Source organism: Crassostrea angulata, chromosome 1, assembly GCF_025612915.1.
Source record: "Crassostrea angulata isolate pt1a10 chromosome 1, ASM2561291v2, whole genome shotgun sequence".
Taxonomy (NCBI): Eukaryota; Metazoa; Mollusca; class Bivalvia; order Ostreida; family Ostreidae; genus Magallana; species Magallana angulata.
The window spans coordinates 55,851,496-55,859,302 of NC_069111.1; the positions used below are offsets into that span (position 1 = coordinate 55,851,496).

Here is a 7,807-nt window from a genome sequence, read left to right on the forward strand (position 1 = left end):
GATTTTCTAAATAATGTCATGACAAGACAATTAATTATCAAAGCGAACACATTTACCTTAATATCGAGTACGTTTAAATGTTAATTAGTATCACTTATAATGACTTTAAAATGTCATCCCGGTCGTTCTCGGAGTGATTTTGCCATAACCTGACAGCTAGGTCCCCTGTTTTGATTCAGGGAATCTTAAAAGTTTAAATTAATACTGTTTACTTGATTCGTAAATATCGATGTTATAAGGTCAACGTGCTAAATTACAATAATGCAAATTTGTGTAAATTGAGTGTAAATGAATCATGTGCAACATGAACTATTCAATGGGATAAAACTAAAGACGGTGATTATGAAGTAATTAACTAGATTATGTTAATTTTATAAATCCGTAACGATTACAGCATACATCAAGGCATTTACATGATCACGTGACCCGCTAACTTCACCACATACACATTATATTTGTGAATGACGATTTGATCAAGAATATTCAGGACAGAGATTGTACTTATTAATCTTTCGGATATATCTTTGGTTTCAATGTATAGTTACCTTTCCTCCCAATTTCATCTTTTCGATATATTAATGTTGAAAATCACACATTGACCGAGGTCGTCTTTAACCTTCACACAATATCCAGTTCACTTAATTTTCGGTTTAAAGAAACCTGTTACCTCTTCATGTACGTTGGGGATCTTTAAAAAAAGATTAACAGGAATCGATGACTTTTCTCTGGTACACATTTTCCCGTAGCTTCATCACTTTGATGTTGCGGACCAGTGTTTACAAAACATAGATACGAAAGTTCTGACTGTTGTGCACAAGCATCAATAATATCTTAAATAAAAAAAAAAATTAAAAACAAAAACAAAACAAAACGAGGATCTCTTAAAGTAACCATTCAATATTAGTTAGATAAATGTAACTATCTACGAAGTAATAAATTCATATTTAAGGGTCGTATCCACGTGGTTTTACATGTATTTGTGCATGGTATTAACTCGTGAATCCAACTTTTTCATTGATTCATGTTGTTGAAAAAGAAAGCAGGAAGTGCAGTCCGTCAACATAATGAAATGAGTATAAAAATCTAAAGATGTGATTAAAAAAAAAGAAAGATAAATATGCCCAATATACAAATACAAGAGAGTACTACATGTACTGTACCGGTGTCAAGTAAAATTTCGATTTTTTTGGCCTTATTCAGGACAAAGATAATTCTTACACACACTTTCATAGGAAAATTCAAATATTGTATGATGTGTTTGTTTTTTCTTTAAAACATATTGTTTTTACCTTTAACCTTCAGGTTTTTTTTTTTACCTTTAACCTTCAGTTTGTTTTGACCTTTAACCTTCAGTGTGTGTAGTCACTATGAGGACCCCGCTGCTGGTCTGTCTGTTAGTACCGCTGCTCTCCACGGCCCGTGGTCAGTCGCTGGAGGCCGTGGTAAGGGAAGCCGTGGAGTCCAGCTTCAAGATGCCCAGGAACATGCGCAAAGCTCTTATACCAGCAGGTAGGTCAAGGCCACCTCCTCTGTGTTCAATAAACTCCAGTGAATCCTATTTTAACATATTATTTGGTCTCAGTGTGAAGAAAATGACTAGTTTGCTGGTTGGAAGGCATGTTTTTGTCTTTAAAATATTTATCTATCTTCCTAGTTTCTTTGCAATTAAAAAACTAAAAAAACTAACGATAGATGGCTTTTTATCTCCGAATTAAAAGCATTCTGGGTCCATAATTAGTACGTCTGTTCATTATTATATTGAATAAACACTTTTTCTTGGCTATAGAGGTAAAGGAAAAGAAAAAATACCATTATATCAACCGGGGAGCCATGGCAATCAACGCTCTCAATAGGTTCTCGCAGAACAACGCACCGGAAATGAACATGATGCTGGATTCAAGATCCCGGATGGCCTCACAGGCTGCGCAGAAAATCGCAAGAAGGTTTGTTTCGCATTTCTTGTTAAAAGAAGATGCTTATCTGTCTCGCAAGGGCAATGCCAATGTTTGAATACGTAAGTTTTCTTATAATGCAGTAAGAAGGACATTTTTCTGTTAAGAAATACTCTTTATAAAAAGGCTCTTTCACGCACTTTTGAGCAGCCCCCCCCCCTCTCTCTCTCTCTCTCTCTCTCTCTCTCTCTCTCTCTCTCTCTCTCTCTCTCTCTCTCGTAATCATAGCTCTTTAATTCTTGACAAAATCCAGTCGGCCAGTGCTTGCCAAGGCACGAGGGCGCGACGATGCGGCTCACATGGTGGTCTCCGATCCCGTGATCTCACAAAGCTTTCAGCGCGCCATGTCGCCTGTGTGTTATGAGATTCCGGTCTGCAATCCCCAGGATCCCTACAGAACGGCGGACGGTTCCTGCAACAACTTGTTCAATCCCATCCTCGGCAAAGCGTTTACTCCTCAGTCCCGTATTCTACCCAACGCCTACGATAACTGTAAGTCTGACTGCAGTCAAAAGTTCAATTCAAATCTTAAGAATTCATTAAAAAAAGCACATTCACTATGTAAACACCAAAAGATAGTTCTTGTAAAATGTGTTTTTCTTCCGAGTTATTTCCCTTGTCCGCAATCTTGTAGATCAAGTCGGTGAATTCTTCTCTTTGAGAGACCAATTTTTTAGAAAAAAAATTCAGAATGTTGGGGGAAAAATTCTTATTAATGGTAATTAAAAAAAATATTAAAAATAGTTTATTCAGAACAAACCGTTTTACTCATTGACCGTCGTTTCCAGCAATCGACCTCCCCAGGACGAAGGACAGTAACGGGGATCCCCTCCCTAGCGCCCGCATGGTCAGTAACCTCATCCTGTCCGGTCCAACCCGGTCAGTTCCACCTTCACGACATTCCTCACCCACTTCGGGCAGTTCATCGATCATGACGTCATCTCCACTCCTTCCATGACAGGTCGGTTACATTGTATATCACCCTTCAGTAGCCTTATTTACCCTAAAGATAGTTCATCGTTTTCTATGCATTCTTCAAAGCTTTTTGAAGTGCAAGATTGTCATTGCTATAAACGTAAATTGTAAGCATACTGTGTATACTCATTTCTCTCAGAGGGTGACCCGCCTAATCCCGTGTTCGACTGTTGCTCTCCGAACGTGTAAGTATTTGAGTTAGTAGTTTTCAAGTGACATTCTTAGTCATAAACAATATAAATAAAGTACTTATTTTCAATTACACTGAAAGCTTCAAGTAATAATGACCAGATGAATGATGTCTTCAACCAATATCAGTACTTCATTTGTACTATATGCGTCCACTGCTAGTGATGGTCTAAATTGTAATACACTTATTTTATGAGAAAAAAACGTGACATATTTCGAGATGTTAAGGGTTTTTGACCATGCTTTTTTAAATCAAAAATTGTGTTTTAAATACGTGTATATATTACATATCTTAACATTCTCAAAAAATTCTTTTTTGCAACAGAAATAAGTACGCCTGTTTCCCAATCAATGTCCCCGACGGTGACTCGGAATTTTCCGGAAAGTCCTGTATGAACATGGTCCGTCACGCGGCGGCCGTGCCGCTGGACTGTAACAGCGGTAAGCTCTGTATGTAAGGAAGGCTGTATGGTCATCAAATTACCCATCAGATCTGCATTAAAAATGAAAAAAAAAACGGTTTTCAGCGAGATATCATTTAGAAACGAAAAGCATTTTATATGTTAGCTTTAAACTTAGAATGTATTTATGAATTTTTAAAAAAAAAGTTTCCTTCTAAAAGATATTGATAGAGTCTAAAAATGTCAGTAACGGTCGTTAATGCAATTGCTGTACACGTTGGATGTTTGACAGGTGTCCGTGAGCAGCAGAACCAGAGGTCGTCTTTCATTGACGGCACGGCGCTGTACGGATTCAACAGGGAGAGGGAACTACTGCTCCGTGTACGAAGTATGGCCGCCTCGTGGCTTATATTCCTATATAGAAAAGGGGTTTATTTACCCTTAATTAAAGTAATGCATTCTAATGTTTTATTAGCGATGAATATTTTCGACATATCATTGAACATGTTTTTTTTTATTTAGACGGCGGTCGGCTGTTAGAGAGCGACAGAATCCAAGGCCTCCTCCCTCGCTCCACGTGTCCGGCGGGAATCTCCACGCCCTTCCATTGCTTTATCGCCGGTAAGATTAGTCTTCATTCTCATTATATGCCAAACACATTTTTGAAGGAATAACGTTCAATTTTAAAAAACTGATTTTTCATTTTATTAACAAGGTGACCACAGACAAAGCGAAACTCCAACCCTCACAGTTGTACATATCGCGTGGTTACGACGTCACAATCTGATAGCAGACGCCCTACGTACAGCCACCAATATAACAGACGACGAGACTCTATTCCAGGAAGCCAAGAGGATTGTGGTCGCAGAACTGCAACACGTGACCTATAGAGAATTTTTACCTGCAGTCTTAAACTACAGATTCATGCGTGTATTCAATTTGCGGACACGTTTCTCTGGTCATAGCAATTATTACAACCCTAGTGTGGACCCCAGAACCTTCAATGCGTTCGGAGCCGCCGTGTTACGTATGGGACACACGATGGTCAGAAATGAAGTCGGGCACGATGACGGGCGAGGGCGTGTCCAACAATTCAATCTTAAGGATCATTTCGAAGACCCAAACCTCATGTTCTCACCACCGCACGGATTCGAGCACATGGCTCGTTGGATGGCAAAGAATGGGAAATCTCGGGGTGACCATGCCTTCGTGGAGGGACTCAGAAATAAACTGTTTGAGGGACCAGCTGGTCCATTCCCCGCGGAAACCGCGTCCTTTGACCTCGGGGCTCTGAACATCCAGCGGGGGCGGGAGCACGGACTTCCGGCGTACAACCGCTACAGAGAGTTCTGTGGACTGAGACCGGCCGCCCACTTCAGTAACAGATTCGGTGGACTAGTAGACCATTCCATAACCAACGCAGCCAAACTAGCGCGTGTGTACAGGTAACAAACCCTTTCTGTCAACATTTCACTTAGAGTGATTTCCCTTGAGTTATATTGTGGGGTTTTTTGTAATGTGTTTTATATTAGCAGATGTTCGCGTCAATCCACACTGTAATAATTGTTCTTTCTTTGCTTTAATAGATCCACAGACGACATTGACCTTTTTGCCGGTGGAATGTCGGAGACCCCCGTCCGGGGAGGAATCCTGGGCCCCACCTTCTCCTGTCTGTTGGCCTACCAGTTCTCTCTGTACAAACATGGAGATAGGTTCTGGTACGAAAACAACGACCACGAAAATCCACTCACTGCTTTCACCAGACGTAAGAATATGAAGTTTATTATCATTATACCGGTTTATGATAAATACATTAATATGAATGCTATTAAAGTGAATCATTCAGTGTATAAGATTATTTAATAAAATATTTTAGATAATAACATTTTCTTTTCTTTTTTTAAGCACAACTTGCTCAACTCAAACAGATAACTCACTCCAAAATATTATGTTCCGTGCTTAAAGACGACAAAGGGTCCCTGAATTATCAGCCAAGACTGATGGAACATCCAGATAATTACAGGTAAGTTTAAAAGGTAGATTATCTGTGATAAGCTGGACATGTTTACAGGTAAGAGTGAGATTATCTGTGCAAAGCAGAAATGTTGACAGGTAGTATCAGAGTGAGATTATCTGTGATATGATGGAAATGTTTACAGGTAAGTGTAAGAGTGAGATTATCTGTGCTAAGCTGTAAATGTTTACAGGTAAGTGTAAGGGTGAGATTATCTGTGCTAAGCTGTAAATGTTTACAGGTAAGTGTAAGGGTGATATTATCTGTGCTAAGCTGTAAATGTTTACAGGTAAGTGTAAGGGTGAGATTATGTGCTAAGCTGTAAATGTTTACAGGTAAGCGTAAGGGTGAGATTATCTGTGCTAAGCTGTAAATGTTGACAGGTAAGTGTAAGAGTGAGATTATCTGTGCTAAGCTGTAAATGTTTACAGGTAAGCGTAAGAGTGAGATTTTTCATGATAAACTGTAAATATTGACCGGTAAGTTAAGGAGTGTGATTATACGTGATAAGCTGAAAATGTTGACTTGACAGGTAAGTGTAAGAGTGGGATTATCCCTGATAAGCTGAAAATGTTCACAGGTAAGTGTAAGAGTGAAATAATCTATGATAAGCTGAAAATGTTGACAGGTTAGTGTAAGAATGAGATTATCTGTGAGAAGCTGGAAATGTTGACAGGTAAGTGTAAGAATGAGATTATCTGTGATAAGCTGCAAATGTTTACAGGTAAGTGTAAGAATGAGATTATCTGTGATAAGCTGGAAATGTTGACAGGTAAGTGTAAGAGTGAGATTATCCGTGATAAGCTGTAAATGTTTACTGGTATGTGGATAAGTAAAGACAATAATACTAGTTATAAGTTGGAGACAATAACAGACAGGTGCATTTGTAAGGGCTGACTTCATGAAGGAGGATACTCTGATGATTAGAAGTTTACAGGTAAGTGGGATATAGTTAACGCATGCAATTCTATGTAATGTCATCATTTTAAAAAATTGTACAGGATAACAATTTTGTCGTAGTATCAAAAAGAGTTAATCGTGTAGTCCACGTTATATGGAATTAATGTTACGAAGACGTTAACTTTGTTTGATATCACTTTCCAGATTCGTTGCGTGTAAATCTAACTGAAAATTAGTTTTATACACATTTCATATCTTGTAGAAATGAGCCACGTCCTTGTCGCCAGATCCTGAGAGGAAGTCCTATAGGATACAACTTCAAACCTTTTATTGACCAGCTTGTGTCGTTAAGAGGATCCCGGCGGGAAGCCAGAGTCAGCAGATTGGCCGCGGCCTCATTCCGACGAGTTTCAGGAAGTTCGTCATCCCAGACAAGAAGGGCGCCTAACGCTGGGTTCAAAATCCCCAATCCGAAAGACGTGGTAGAAAACATCCTTAAATTGTCCACAAATGACAACAGAAATAGCCCTACACGCAGGACCAACAGGCTGCAGCCTCAGTCATTTCAACGAGCCTTCTGGCAAAGGAACTGAAGTGGAATCATTATACCTGAAGTATTCTGTGATTGCGTCTCCACTTCTTTGTCACTCCATACCACATCGTATTTTATACATTAATAAATCTTGGTTTTGTATTTGTTCAAATTCTTTGTTTTAATGAGTTTCATGCTAATAATTGTTGATCGGATTTTTTGTTGAGCAAAATGAATTGAGATAGATTCACGTACCGTACCAGTATGGTACAGTAGCCCTGTAAAGTGCAACAAAGCGCTGTTAACGTGTACGTTAATCATTTCTATTCGGTCATCCAATAGCTGCCTAAGATAAATATAATATATACAATAACCATTGACTTCATTCGCTCTACTGCTTAACCTGAGGAGGCGGTGTGTCGTTATTTTGCACGAGAGTTAATTTCAGTACCCAGGGACCACATATTAACTTCACCCAATAGAAGTAATTCAGAGTAAACGAACTTGAGAGTTATCGCTGATATGAGCATGATATTTAATATGAATGTAAAATATGACAAAAATAGCAGTAGCTGTAATGTTGTGATGAGCAAATCAAAACACACAGAATAATATACGATATTTTCATATTAGTTTATGTCACGTCCTTTGTATAGAACCTTTTTAACCAGGCCGTGGACTGTCAATCTTAGCTCAACGCCAGACAAATCTTGTTGATTTCAAAGGGCCATGGCTGAGTGACAATGAAATAGACAGGCCTATGTCACATTGCCGTTTGACACAGCTAGAGCTACTGTTTTAAAGTAGAAAAAAGGAGTAAGGGGACATGGCATTCTGGTTTTTT

At 38.9% G+C, this 7,807-nt stretch overlaps 1 pseudogene; it reads left to right on the forward strand.

Moving 5' to 3' along the window:
* The first annotated feature begins 1,359 nt into the window (after window positions 1–1,359).
* On the forward strand, window positions 1,360–7,125 carry LOC128182459 (peroxidase-like protein; annotated as a pseudogene).
* Window positions 7,126–7,807: the final 682 nt, after the last annotated feature.